The sequence below is a fragment of the Furipterus horrens genome, unplaced genomic scaffold, assembly GCF_987537825.1.
Source record: "Furipterus horrens unplaced genomic scaffold, mFurHor1.1.pri manual_scaffold_3, whole genome shotgun sequence".
In the NCBI taxonomy this organism is placed as follows: Eukaryota; Metazoa; Chordata; class Mammalia; order Chiroptera; family Furipteridae; genus Furipterus; species Furipterus horrens.
Genome location: NW_028327173.1, coordinates 138,214,303 through 138,229,558, shown reverse-complemented (window position 1 = coordinate 138,229,558; position 15,256 = coordinate 138,214,303). Strand labels below are relative to the sequence as shown.

Here is a 15,256-nt window from a genome sequence, read left to right as displayed (position 1 = left end):
GCAGACCCCATTCAAATGTCACTGATTGTCCCGGTAATTTTTTCTGGAAGAAAAAGATCCAGTGCAGAATAACTCACTGCACTTTTTTGTCTAGTTTGTTTTGTTTCCTCAGTCCTCACCTCAGCCTTTCCTTGACTTTCATGTTCTTTTTTTCTTTCTGAACATGTGCTTCAATGAGCTGTCAGGCCAAGGGGGCAGCAGCTGAGCAGAGCTCAGGGCCTAGAGGGGAGTCACCCATGGCTCCCCTTTTGTCACCTCAGGAAGCCTATTTTTTTCCTTTCAACCCTGAGAAAGTGTCAGAGGCTTGGCTAGCAGTCTTGTGGATGGTTTTCTGGGTGTACTTGGCCACCCCGTCCATGGCTGCAGCCTGGGCTACCCCTTCCACTTGTGCTTCAGGTCCTGCAAGCCCTTGCTGGCTATGGCTGCAGGGGGCCTCTGAGGAGTCAAGGGTAGCTGAAGCCACATTGGATCTCCGGACTTTCATGTTCTTGATACATTTGAAGATTACAGGCCAGCTGTTTTGTAAGTTGTACCCAAGTTGGGGTTTGTCTGATGCTTCCCCATGATCACCTCCGTGTCATGCGCCTTTGGCAGGAAGAGCATGGAAGGGGAGCTAGCCTTTTCTCATGGCGTCCCACCTGGTGGTGTGTGATTTTGGCTTGTTCCGTTACTGATGATGCTCACTTCGGTCACGTGAGTGAGATGGTTGCTGCCAAGTTCACCACTGTGAAGTCAGTATTTACCCCTTCGTAATAAATCTTGTGTGAGGAGGTTATCTGAAACTGTGTAAATACCCCATTCCTCATCAAACTTTCTACTTATTCATTTACTTGTTTATATTAGTATGGAGTTGTGGCTTCCTAGTTTATTCAATGGACTGTATCATGTGTTGCTGCCATTATTTATTGTGATACCGAAACTTTCCCCAGTTTGACCAGTGGACTCCTCTTCAAGCAAGCTTTTGTGCCCTTTGACATAGCCTCATTGTTGCTTGAGTTCTCTTGTTGTCCGTTTCAAAATGTCTCTTCCTTGTCTTCTAGCTCATCTTCTATTTTTCCTGCCCAAGTCCTAGAATCAGCCCAAGGAGCCTTGTTCCTTTTAGTGGAGAATGGTACTTAGAAGCCAAGGTCTTGGTGCTGGCTGTATTTACTACTATTGGGATGTCTCTGCTTCTTTCTCTTGGCTTAATGCTCCAGCAGCCTCTGGTGGCCAAGAGGGCCCTGAAGTTCTAGGCTCTCATAGGTCCTCAGAAGGAGAAGACACACTTTCTTAAATAAAGAGCTCTATTGCCCTGCTCACCCAAGAGCCCATCCCTGGACCAGTCACTGTGGCTGTGGGCACAGGACTCTTTTTATTGGCCAAGCTTGGGTTGCAGGCCCGTGCCTATTTGAAGAGGGGGATAGGTAGGGCTTGAAGGATTCAGCTTCATCTAACTATATGGAATGGGTAACCCACAGGGAAGGCAGGAATTCTTTTACCAAAGGAAAGATGAGCAAACCTGGGGCTGACAAAATAGCAAGTATCTACTACAACAAATGAGAGTTTAATTATAAATTGTGATAATGGTTGAAAAAAGAGAGTAAGCTGATGCACAAGAGGATCACAGTGGGACCCCCATTAACCCAAAGGTCAGGGGAGGCCTCTTTGAGGAGAGGCAGGCAAGCTTAGACCTGAAGGACAGGTGTGGGACCTGGGCAAGGGGATGTGGCAGTGAATTGGTCCAGGTAGAGGAAACTGCCTTGTGCAAAGGCCCTGAGCCTGGAAGCTTGTCTGGCCAGTGTGGCCAGAGCATGGTGAGTGAGGGAGAGCAGCGACAGTAAGGCTGGGGGTGGGGTCAGGGAGGCTGACCTGGCAGGGCCTTGAAGGCGCTGACAAGGATGCTGACTTTATGCTCAGTGAACTGGGGTGCCATTGAAGGGTTAGGGTAGGGGGAGCCCAGTCTGGCTGCTGGGAGAGTAAGGATTAGAGAAGCCCAGTTGGTGAGGAGAGAAGGGACTGTCGGCCCCTAGGTATATTATATCTTTCTACTCCTTTCTTCCCTCATCGAAACAACGACATGCAGAAGCCTTTGATGACGTGGCCTCATGCCTGGTGAACGTGCCAGGGAAGGGAGAGGATGGCTACAAAATGACTCTGGTATGCATCCTGCCCAACAAACAGCTGACTTCCTGGGATGCCCCCCAGCCCCCACTCCCCAGCCCCAGCCATCCCTGTTTCTCTGCCCAGCTCCTCTTTTCTCCATGGTGTTCATCACCATCCGATGCACAAGGTGCTTTCCATCTTTTATCGGTCTCTCTCGCTATATGTATCTCCTATGCACTGGGCATTTTGATCTGTCTTATTCAAAGCTGTATTCCCAGCATCTACTGTGGTGCCTGGCATATCAGAGGTGCTCAGTAAGTTTTCTAAACAACTGAATGAATTGTGAGAGGGTCTGTACTGGAGACAGAAAGGCTGGAAATGGCCTGTTTCAGGACATAGGCCTGACGCAGGTCTTGGCCACGCACCAGGCCTCGGGAGGCCAGAGAAAGCCAGTGTCTGCAGGACTTGTTGAGGGCCAGTTGGGGCAGACGGGACAGGCTGGTGGACACGAATATGACACACAGAATGTGGGCAAGGCTGGCTGATGGACAGAGTCTGGAGGTAGGGGATAAGGACTTATAGGGGGGAGGCCCTGCCCTGCCCTCAGGCTGATTCAGAGGCCAGCTCAATGCAGCATGTGGGTGGGGGTGGGGAGAAGCTGACAGAACTATGAAGAGGTGTTGCATTTGGGAAGCATCTGTCTTTACCCCACGGCATTGTTCCAGTTGTCCACCTTGCTCTTGCCACACTAGCCTTCTTCTGTTCCATACCAAACTCATTCTTACCTCAGGGCCTTTGCATTTGTTATTCTGTCAGGAAGGTTCTTCCTATAAGATAGGCCTAATAAAGCTGAGGTGAGGTCTGTGTTACATAATGTATACACAGCACTGAGCACGGTCCCTGCACAGAAAGACTTTGTTACTGCAATCACTCAGCAAATTTAGGTGAGCCCTTGCTATGTGCCAGGCACTGTTTCAGGCACTAGAGATACACTAGTGAAATGACATTCTACTTTGGAGAGACAGACAGACCCTCCTTCTTGTTTTTCACATGGCTACCTCTTTCTTGTCATTCAGGACTCAGTCTAAATATTATCTCCCCTGAGAGGCCTTCCTGGACAGTGTTCTAAGTGAGCCATCCCCCTCCCATCACTTTAGTAGCCAAAGTCATTAATCGCTGTTTAACAAACTGCCTCAACACTTAGTGGTTTAAAAGTTCACTCTGACAGCCAGGGAAGTAAGGATGGAAAGGGCCCAATTTCTCATGATTCTAAAGTGTGACTGGGCTCAGCGGGTGGTTCTTCTGCTCTGTGTGGTGTAGACAGAGATCACTGGGGGAGGGGGCCTGGAACATCCAAGATGACCCCATCTTCCCAAGTCTCTGTGTACCTGACGTTGCCATTCCATGGCAGCTGGGTTCCAGAGGGGAAGGGCTGCCAGTTCCTTTAAGGGTTAGGCCAGCAACTGCACAGCAGCACTTGCATGGCCTTCTGTTGGTCCAAACGAGTGGTGGGATGAGCCCAGAGCCGTCTTGATAGGCAGAGTAAGAAAGAACTTGTGGGATCTTGAACCCACCACACTGTTCATCTGATTACCTTGTTTTGCTTTCTTTACTATATGAAGTCATTTTATTCATTATTTTATTTATTTCATGTTTTTTTCTCCTTCTTCTGCCCTAAGATAAGGAGAATGAATAGATTAATTGGACATTAGTAAATGTGTTGCCTCTCTCAGGTAGCAGAGTGCCTTAATCTGATTAGGACGTGTCCTCAAGAAGGGTAGATAGCAGAAGGCCCATAGGAGGTATTACATATGGTGAGATTTCAGCTTGAGGTGTGGGGGACCCTTTCTGTCCCTGCAGCCGCTGCTTCTCCCTTAGTTGACTGGCAAAGGGGGAGAATTCTGTAGCCCCTGATATCTGTCCTCTTCCAAACGCTGGACTTCAAGGATTATCCACACACCCCTGCGGTCACCTTCTCAAGGCTCACCCACTCCCCAGATGTTCCCTTTGTGGGTTCTCATTTCTCTTGAGCAACACTGGGGCTGGCAGCTGGGGAGGAGCAAGCTGGCATGCCTGCAGGCGGCGGGTGGCTGATGCAGGGGTAGGGACAGCCCCTGAAAGCTGGGTTCAGTGCGGCTCTCACCCTGTGGCTTTGCCCTCTGCTGCCCCCGAGGCTGAGAATGTCATCACCCTCCAGAAGAGCCAGGATGTGCTGGAAGGTGAAGGAGAGAAGAAGACTATGGTGAAGAAGATGATGGTGCGATAGCCACGTCTGGTCTGTGGCATTGGGGTGGGAGGAGCGGAAGTCCTGAGTCTACCCACTGATGAGACAGGGGGTAGGCGGGGAGAGGAGAGACGAGGAGGCAGGGCACTTGGCCTTGAGTCTCAACTCCACCTCTAGCTGCTCTCTGCCTGTCTAGAGGGAGCCCAGGCAAGTCATGTCCCTTCTCTGAGCCTCACTCTGCTCATCTGTGACAATGCCTGTGTCACTGCTTGGTGGGGGAGAACACAATCCAATGGTTTACTGTAGAGCATTGTGTACCTGGGAGCAGTTTTATTACTTAATACCAAAAGTTAGTTCTGGTGGGGAATTTTCTTATCATTTTGCTAAATACAGTCATTTCTCAGTTATCCACCAGCATGTGCTGGGTGGGGATAAGCAGAGAAGTTTCCAAAATCATACTTAGCTTTGAGTCCCTTAGAGAGGGAAAATATCCTTGCCCTTGATACCTTCATTTAACTAATATTAATTGAGCACCTATTGTCTGTAGGTAGTAAATCAAAAGTGAGAAGTAATTAGAAGAACATTTAAAAAGGAATTCAACTGGATTTCTCTCAAGGGCCCTTTGTGGTGTTTTTGCTTTGGGCTAGTCTGTGGTTTAAATAAACCTCCCGACCATGGGGCTTCAGAGACGCAGCTGGTTAGAACGGGGGGTGTTTGGGTGGCTTTGAACTGAGGCTCCAGACATGTCTGAGCAGTGAGCTGGCTCCCTCCGACTGGAGGCTGCCAGAGCGTGGAGGTGGGGAGTTCTGCCCAGGCTGAGGGGCTGCTGTAGCTGCTCCTGGAGGGGTAGCCGCAGCCCTGGTGGTCTGCAGCGGCCTGCTCCCCTCATCGGCCCTTCTGTGTGCCCTGCTCAGAGGCAGATCCAGGAGGAGCCACTGGATTCCCTCTCCAGCCCCGTCCGCCAGCAGGCCATGGAGACCCTGACGCAGCTGAGGTGTCCACAGCCCCTCCCCGACCCCCATCTCCTCTTCTTCTTGCCATGGGCTCCGCCTCTGTCTTCTGGAGCCTCTCTGCTGTGCCCTAACCCCACTCCTGGGCCTTCTCCTCTCCCCGTGCCCAGTCCCTCCCAGGGCTGTCTGCCCTCCGCACCCACTTCCCTCCTCCCCCCACCTCACCTCACCCTTTGTGGATCTGAATCTCAGGCCCACGCCTGGCACCCCGTCGAGGTACCCTCGCCCCAGCCCTGCATTCATAGCTCCAGCCTCCCTCACTCTATGCCTTTGCTTTCTGTCTCCTCACCAGTCACAGCCATCCTGTGCTGGATCTTTGGGAAAGGTCAGAGCTGGTGAACACGTGTGTGAAGAGTGTGTTCTCCCTGCCTTCTGTGCAGGCCATGCAGGAGAAAGATGAGGCCAAGGCTGACACCGTACAGGTAAGCAGCGCCCTCCCCAGTAGGTCCTAGGGTGGTCCAGGGTCCTCAGAGTGAGGTACATGGTAGGACTCCCAGCAGGGAAAGGAAGGGTGCTTGCTCGAGTTGCAGGGCCTGGGGCAATGTGCTGACCCTCTCTTGGTATGAGAGGGATGTTTGGTGAGTGAACGGATTTTTGGAATAGGGATCAGTCCCTCATCTGGAGGGTTCTATTGACTTCTGAGCCCTGCCCAGTGAGAGGCAGGTGGGCAGGCATTGGCATGGCCAGAGGAGGTAGCCAGGATTGACAGGAGGCTGGTTGAGGGCTAGGTCACAAGGAAGAAAGACTGGCTGTGGCCCAGAGAAGCAGGACCTCAAGGAGCTCAAACACATGAAAACCTTTCAACCTCTGCAGTTGTCCTAGGAGGAGCGGTCAGAGGTGACCTTTAGTGTAGGGTGTAGGGTCAGTGGGGGAAGTCAAGGGAGTGGTGTTTCGTCTCAGAGTAAAGCTCATTCATTCATTCATTCATTCATCCTTTCATTCATTGAATATTAACGGAGGGCCTACTAGAAGCACAGGGGTGGGATAGAGGAGGGGCAGGGGTAGGGGTGACATAGACCTTATCAGAGAATTATGCAGTTAATGCAAAATTACAACACTGGTACATGCTGCGAGCAAGAAGTACTGCTGCTATGAAGAGCCTGGAATGGAGGGGACCTGGCCTAGGTGGGCGGGGGTTCAGGATTCTTGGTGCTGGAGCTGAGAGGTTAAAGAAGAGCTTGTTAGCTGAAGGGAGTGAGGCTGGTAGAAGGAAAAGCATGCCGGGCAGAGGGAACAGCCTGTGCAGAGGCCTGAGGCTGGAGAGAACATGGTGACAGCAAGGATGACACTGAGGCGGTGTGGCTGGAGCCCAGGGTCGGGCGAGAGTGCTGAGAAGTGAGGCTGAGAGCTGTAGGGGCAGAGCATGCGGCGGTAAGAGGGCTCTGGGTCCCAGAGGTGGTGCCCTGAGATAAGACCCAAAGGAAGGGCGGGCAATCCTTGTTTGGGCCCAGGAAGGCAGAGGCCCCCTTGTAGTAACAGGTCCAGCCATCAGAGGTCAGCGCTACACAGTGCTGGGCTGCAGATGAGAAGGACCAAGGGGCGTAGCTGGACAGTGAGGTTTGCTTGGTGGTTGTGGTGCAACCCTGGTGTGAATGAACAGACTCAGGAAACCTGGGCAATACCAATGTGAGAGGCAGACATGGGGGACTGGCAGGACAAGGGAAGGCAGAGGAGAGAGGGCCTTTCCAGGGTGGCTCCAACCCATAGCTCAGCCTTGTGTATGTGTAATGCCTGCACCTTCCTAAAACCAAGGCCTGTGGTGTGATTGACAGGGGAGGAGCCCGGGCATGGGAGAGGTGGCGGCCCTGAAGAGGCGACTTGGAAAACCTATTTAAGTATAGCAATTAAAAAAAGAACCAGAGCGCTTCCCTAGAGACAATAATAAAAGTTTACCTAGCTCTTAGAGTCCTGGAGCATTTTCCCACTCACCCTCTCATTTGTTGCTTACTTGGCCTATGGTGAATGTTGGGTGTCTGCTTCCTTCACTATAAGGTAAAAAGTGCAGGGATAATAACGACCAATTTGTGGATAAGGAAACTGTAATCCATGGAGGGGAAGTAATGTGTCCAGTATCATACGTTAAGTTAGTCTCGGGTGGGACCGAAGAGCAGCTTCCTGGGTCCACACAAGGGGTGTCCTGGGGTGAGGGTCTGCTCCAGAGGCCTGCTAGTAGCTTGGTCCTTCTCCTGTCTACAGACACTTTACTGTCATACCTTGGAAGCCCTGCAGACACTGCTCAATGCTCTCTTTGTTGAGTGCCCCATTGCTGCTGGGCTGACGAGCATTTTGGAGGTGAGGGGACAGCGGGGAGGGGAAGGGTGGAGAAGAAAGGAGGATTGGCTTAGGAGGAGGGGGTGATGGGTGCTGGACCCAGAAGGAGTGATTTGATTTCAGGATGTGATCTTGTGCGTGTTCTGCCTCCCTGTCCCAGACCCGTGCCTCTTCACTCTCTCCCTCCCCTCCATACTCCCATGGTAGCTGCCCCCGTATCTTTGCTCTGTTCATTCATGCCCCTGTCTTCTTCTTTGAGCGTCATGATTCTCAATTTTTCATCTCTCTCCTCATTGACCATCCTCCCTCTAGTGTTTCAGTCCTATTCTCAGCTTCTGGACCCCATGACTCCCTATGCTCTAAGAAGAAGAGAAGAACTGTGGGGAGTGGTCTTTATGCTCTCCCCAGAAGCTGATCGGTGAAGACTGGGCTGCCCACCCAGGCAGTAGGGGCTGGCAGCCAGCCTGTAGCTCTGAGTCTTACCCTTGTCCTCACAGCCCCTGGGGCCCTGGATGAACTCTGGAAAGGCCCATGAACGAGCTCGTGCTGTGAGCAGCAATGTTTCTGTGTTGAAGCACACACTTCTCACCCTGCCTTACTCTGTGAGTGGCCTCTGGGAGATGGGGCGGGGGCGTCCTGGGGGGAATATTCCCAGTTCTGAGGGAGCCTGTGCACCTGTCCAAGCTGTCCAGAGATTCCCAGGTGGCCCTTACCATCCTCAGAGGGCTCCGCTATCAGGGACAGACATTCCATCTCTTTTTACCATTTGCTGTATAGCATTATTGAACCTATAAGACTCAGTCCCTAAGATTATTATAACACAAATAGGTATGTTTCGGATTCACGGGCCTGGGGCTTCTGCTGGGAAGACTCACCGTTCGCATCGGGGATCCCGATGAGCATATTGGCCGGGAGGCTCTGGAGGGCATCGCCATCCTTTATACCATCCTGGACGTCCGAAAACGTAAGTCTAGAGCACCTCTGAAGCAAAGCTTCTGAGCAGGCAGGCATTCAGCTAGGCACTTGACTAAGGCAGTAGCAAGGCACTGGTGGGTGGGAGATGGTGGAGACCAGCACAGGGTCTGATGGGGTATGTAGAGGTACAAAGAATTAGTCCCCACAGGACCAGGGACAAAGGCTATAAACAAACCTATTTTGATTGAAGCAATCCTTCTATCTAAGCTTTTCCTCATCCTTCCAAATGTAATCTGTGACTCTCATTTTCACATTCCCGTGGAACCATGTATACTCAGGCATGATAGCCCTAATCTCTTAGTTCCTGGTCTGTCTTCTCCACTAGACTATAATCTCACTTGAGGACAGGGCAAGGCTGTGTCTTGTTCACCGATGAATCCCCAAGGGTTAGCCATGGGCCAGGCACGTGGTGGGTGCTCAGTGAATATTTATGGAATGAATGAACAAAGAACAGATTGTATCTTAGAAGCACAGTGGTTCAAACCTGTAAGTGGAGAACATTCCTGGGATGTTCTTCCAGGGAGCTAGCGTTGCAGCATGGGCTGACACAGGTGCCCAGAAGGCACTGCACCTACAAGCGCACCGTATCATCGATTACTTGTGTCCTTCTTTTTTCCACAGTCCCAACACTGCCTCAAACCAAGGGTCCTTGGCATGTTGTTTAAACTGCCCTGGCTGTGGAGGCAGAGTGACCTGGGTACAAGACCTGGCTCTGGCCCTCCCTAGCTATATGACCTCAGACAAGTACTTTCCTTGTCCAGGTCTAGATTTATTCATCTGTAGAAAAGGGTAAAATAGCATATAACTCGCAAGCTTTCTGAAAAATTAAATGAGATCATATATGTAAAAAGACCAGCTCAGTACCACACATTATAGGCACTTGTCAAATAGAGCTTTCTTTTTTCTTTCTTAAAGACTTTATTTCCTTGTTTTTAGAGGCAGGGGAAGGGAAGGAGAAAGAGAGGGAGAGAAACATCAATATGTGGGTGCCTCTTGTGCACCCCCAACTGGGGACCTGGCCTGCAACCCAGGCATGTGCCCTGACTGGGAATTGAACCAGTGACCGTTTGGCTCGTAGGCCAGTGCTCAATCCACTGAGCCACACCAGCCAGGGCAAGTTTTCTTTTCTCCATGCCTACAATGATGGTCTTATTAGTTTCAGGCCTTTGGGATCTGTCTGGTGTCCCTGCTTTTCTTGACCTCTAACATTTGGGACAAAGATTTGTCCCCTGGACTATTTTTGCTGCTGCCCAGTAACCACTCAGACCTCCTGAGTAATGGGTAAAAGTGATATAAGTCATGTTAATAATCAGCCTTAAGGTCAGAAATAGTATAGACCAAGTTAGTATTGCTAGATTTTACAAATAAAAACACAGAACACTCACTTAAGTGTGAATTTCAGATAAACAATGAATAATCTGATTGAAAGTATTATATATTTGAGAGATATTTTCACTAAAACTTATTTGTTTACCTGAAATTCATATTTAACTGGTTATCCTGTATTTTATCTGGCAAGCCTAGGCCAAATCCACTCTGTTAGATTCTGCAGGAGAAAAGTGGTTTGTCTGGACCCCCTGACCGTAGGAATCAGCAAAGCTAGAATATAAAACCTGCGTTTGCCTGATGCCAGGTCCCAAGCTCCTTCCCTTTACAAAAAACCCACGCACTTGGTTCATGTGGTCACTCCACCTGATGGACCTTTCTCATGCCCATGTCTTGCCTACACTGGCAGATCCAGGAAGGACCCAGGCCAGGCCATAGTAAGGGCTCATAAAATGCACCTGAAATGTTTTTCCTTCAATAGAAAATACAAACCATCATGTGCCAGATACTATTCCAGGCACTGAGACACAGCAGTGATGAAATAAATATAAAATCAATTAATCAAATAATCCACGCTGTTGAACTTACCTTCTTGTTGTCAGTAGACAACAAATAAAAAAGTAATACCTATAGTAAGTCAGATGATGATGAGTCCTAAAGAATAAAGAAAGCAGAAAAGGGGCGTTGGGAATGCCAGGAGCAGGGGGATTGCCGATTAAGGGGCATTGCCATACGCCTACCGGAATGGCAAAAATGAAAGGGACAGTGCCGCACGCTGGTGTAACGTGAGCCACTGGAGCTCTCAGGATCTGCGGTGGGAGCATCACTGGCCTCCACCGCGGAAAGCTGTTTGTCAGTATCCCCTGAAGCTGAATCTATGTCTACCCAAGGACACAGCAATTTCTCTCCTAGTTATCTGCCTAGCAAATGTGTCCATGTAGTCAGCAAAAGACATGATTAGACATACTAGAGTGTTTATAGCAGCACTATGCACAATAGCTGGAACCAACCCAAATGTCCATCAGAGGTAGGACAGATACATAAATTGTAGTATATTCATACCATGGGAACTTGGGCAGCACTGAGGATGAATGAAGCAATGCTGCTTGCAACAGGGGCCATGAATCTCACCCACATGATGTTGAGTGAAGGCCAGACATCAAGGATCACATAATATATGAGTCCATTTGTAGAAGTCCAACAGTAAGGTTATCTAATCTGTGGGCTGAGAAGTCGGAATAGTGGTTACCCCAGGGTAGGGGAGGGACAGAGTGGACTGAAAGAGGGCATACGAGGGGCTTCTGGGGTGCTGATCACATTCTGTTTCTTGACCTAGGCGCCAGTTACGTGGATAGGTTGAGCATTTGAAAATTTATTTAGCTGGGTACCTATGATTTATGCACTTCCTACAATCTATGTTTAACAAGAAGTTTTAGAGAAAGGGTGATCAGGCCTCACTGAGAAGGTCCTCTTCTTACAGGAGCCAGGGATGAGAAAGAGATCCCCAAGACGGAACTGTATGAGAGCAACAAGCGTTTCCTGGGGCCCTACAACCCCGTCAGCCCACGCCAGAACATTCTGCGTGTGATCACGGTGACTGCTTGCTGCCTGCCAGCCCTGGGCCTTCCCGGGAATGGGGGAGAAGGGCAGCACCAGCCTGCCCAATGCCCTCCCCTCCTCTCCCATCTTCCAGGAAGGCTTCCCTGACCACATGGGCCATCCTGAGTGCCCATGACCCCTCTGGTCTGAGCCACAGTGAGTGGGCTGAGTCACCCAGCTCTGGGGCCACGTTGCCTCTTGTTTTGCAGCTCCTCCCCAGAGGTTGCGGGCTCTCCCTGCTGACCTCTGAGTGTGCTTGGTGGTGTTTATGGATCTGTGTATGGCTCATTCAGGGTCTGTCCATGTGTGCCAGCATCTCTGTGCCTTTGTTTCAGGAATTCAGAAGCTTCCTGGGGCCCGAGGAGGTAAAGGACGTGTTGCTAGCAGCCCTGGAAGGGCTGAAGGGTGCCTCGGAGGCTCGGGGGAAAGACTCAGGGGTGACGATGCGGCTGGCCTCAGAGATGACACTCAGCTCAGCGCTGCATTGTTACGAAGACAGGACACTGGAAGTGGTAAGGCCCCTGGGAGTGGGGGCTGGGCTGGGAGACCCCACAGGGCCTGCTCGTCCCTCAGGTAAGGCAGGGGTGGTGGTGGCTGAGTTCAAGGCAGGGAAGAACTCACCCATCCAGTGTGGGGCAGCGGGGGTGGGCAGTGAAGACAGAGTAGCTCGCTTTCAGGGAAGGAGCAGGCACTCTGCCCACTTCCCAATTTCTCTCCTGTGTGTCCCCTTCTATCCTATCACTCCTTTCCTCCTCCGTCTCCCTGCCCCCACAACTCCCTTGGCCTCGCCATTGGCCCTCTGCGTGCTCATGGCTTCCCGCCGTCCTCCAGATCCCAGAAATCACGGAGGCCGTCTACGTGCAGCTGAGCCACATCCAGGAGCCACAGGCACAGAAGGTGGCCCTGCTGCCCGTCTCTCTCCTGGCCAGCTCCTTTATGCCCGAGGTCATGGACGCCCTGCTCCTGTGCCCTCTCCCACTAGACAGGTACCAAGGTGGGGGTTGGCCTCAGAGGGTTGAAGCAGCCCCCGCCCGGGCCTGGGACTCTTCTTCTACCCAGAGGAGTCCCTTGCCCTTCTAGACGGCCCCTCTTCTGTGATCCGTGGTACTACGACGACCATTAGGCACTTCCCAAACACTGCTAGCTGTCTTTTCTCAGCATTAATAGTGCAATAACCCCATTCTACAGATGAGGAAACTGAGGCTCAGGGGAAGTTTCTTACCCTAGGCATCCACTGAGCCAGCAACAAAATGAGGACCTGAACTCAGATCTGACCAACTCCAAGCCCAGAGCTCTATAATGATGCAATAGAAAGGAGGCCGGAGTGACAGTCCTGACTCAGCTTTCAGCTGCTGTGTGGTCTTGGGTAGCCTGCTTGTCCTCTCTGGGCTTCAGTTTTCCCCCATAGGCCAAAGGAAGAAATAATCCCTGCATTCCCACTCCATATGGTGGTTGTGCCGAGTAACACAGCCAGTTGTGCCGGGTCCGTGCAGGAGGGCGCACTGTGCCCTCAGCCTTCAGGGAGCAGGTGGTCTGATGGGCAGAGGGGACTGTGGCCAATGGTGAGCTCATGGCCAGGAGAGACCAGTGTGACTGGTGCAGCCTCCTGGCCCTGGAAATGCTCCCACACCTTTGAATGACTAAATCAAGGCAGAAAGCGTGTGGTCCACATCTTAAGATGGTTGGTTGAGAGTGAAGGTAACAGAATTGTGCAGAGCTATGCAAATGGGGTGTGTCTCTAAGAAGGAGAGTTGGTGTCATTCACAGAAGCCAAGGACATCAGCGGTGAGGGCTGGGGTGACACATATCTGTCCTCCCACCTGCAAGAATTTAAACCTTGTGACTGCACTGCCCACCAGAGGGTTTGCTTCTTAGAGCCACTAGTCATGCAGACTCACAAGGCTGCGGAGGCCACACTTGAAATCAGAGTCACTCAGGATATAGGACAGGATGGCATCAGGGGCTCCTCTTTGCAGGAGACCTTGCAGCAGCCCATGAAGCTGGCCAGACGGAGCAGGAACAAAATTCAAGGAGGCCCTTGCTCTCAGGTGACCTGCCTGCCTGCACTTGTGTGAGCCTGAGAGTGAGGGACTCCTTACGTTTTGTGCCCTGGATGCTTCACTTCCCTTACCCCAGCCTTGGCCCTGGTTCCAAGAGTTGGTCTCGTGGGTCTCAGGCGGAAGGTGCGGGAGCTGCCTTATAGCTTAAGTGGCTCAGGCCACACGGGAACTAGCATTTCTTCTAACAACTCTATAGACTTGGCTTCCAGGGTCCCCACAGGGACAAGCACAGTCACCCCAGGAAGCTCAATGCTACAATGTCCCCATCGGTTCTTATAGTTAATTTATAGTTCCTCCCAGCTCAGATGCAATTTACCAGTTGGGTCACTTTTCCCATAAACAATGTTACCTAGCAACATAGTTGACATACTATCTGTATCAGGTTTCCAGGGGAACAGAGCTGGAAAGTTAATGGGAGGCTCACATGTTCCTGCAGAAGGTAGAAAGGGCTGGGTTAACCCTGTAGCTCACCGGCCCATCAGAATGCCCGCAGGCCGGTGCCGCCTGGCGCAGGCGCCTTCCCCTGCCTGGGGTACTGCCTCCTAAGGGACAGGGGCGTGGGCTTCTTGATATCATGTGACAGATGCAGGGTCCAGGCCCCAAAGGGCTCCTTGGCCTGGGGGAAGGAGCACAGGCTTTGGGACACCAGACCCGGTCACTTCTTGATGATACAACTCATGAGCTGTGTTGTCTTAGACTGGTGACTCCACGTCTCTGAGCCTCAACTCTCCATGTCTAAAATGGGAATAACAACCCACCTTGAGGGTCATTGTGAGAATTCAGTGACCCTGAATGTCTTAAATGTCTGTTCGTATCTGTATCCCCAGAGATATGCTTAGTGCCTGGACGATAGCAGATGCTCAATATTTGCTGAAGTAATAAATTGTATGTAAAGCACCTGGCATAATAGCTAGGAAATAGGGTTTTGTATCGCTGTTAGCCCCCTGCCTCATAGGGAGTGTTTTCTGGACCATTCCAGGAAATTGCTAGCATGCCCATGGGTAACAGTGGGAAGCTGGGTTGCCCCCGCGGGCCTGGTCCCCATAACTCTCTTACCCCCAACCTCCCAGCAATGGAGCAGAGATGTGGAGGCAGCTGATACTGTACAAGTACAGCCGTGATATCAAAAAGGTCCTGGACCTGCTCCTGCTCATCCTGAAGGAGGAGCCTGTCACCAAGAAGGGCGGGGCCTCCAGCAAGCCACTAGCGGTGAGCCCTGTCTGCCTGCCCCTTTTCTCCTCCCCCCTCCTGCTGGACTCAACCCGCCCAGCTTCTAGGGTGCTGCTCTGCGAGCAGCTAGTTGTGTGGCCTTGGGTAAGTGTCTGTCTGTCTGCTCTTGACTGTGATCCATCGATGGCAGCAGTGCTGCTACTTACAGTTACGTCAGTGGCCTGGAATAGTAAACGTCTAACATTTACCTGGCACAGAGCAGATATTCAAGAAATTTCAACTCATATATTTAACAATTGTTTATTGAGCACACGTAAGTTCTGGAGACTCAGCAGAGAGCAAGACATTCTGAGGGAGGGAAGCAAATAAGCAAAGATATGGGGAATGGAGGAGTGGGTGGTATTATCCTTTACAGAGGGAGATCCTCCTGTTTAGGAACAGTCTGTGTCTTGCCCAAGGTCACACAGCCATTGAGTGGTGGTGGCAGGACTCAAACCCAGATCCCGTGCTTCCCCATCGGATCTCTCTGCCTCTCTCTG

The 15,256-nt window shown here is 51.3% G+C and overlaps 1 pseudogene; it reads left to right on the top strand.

Moving 5' to 3' along the window:
* LOC150016103 (maestro heat-like repeat-containing protein family member 7) overlaps positions 1-15,256 on the top strand; it is a 39,742-nt pseudogene that overhangs the window by 3,347 nt on the left and 21,139 nt on the right.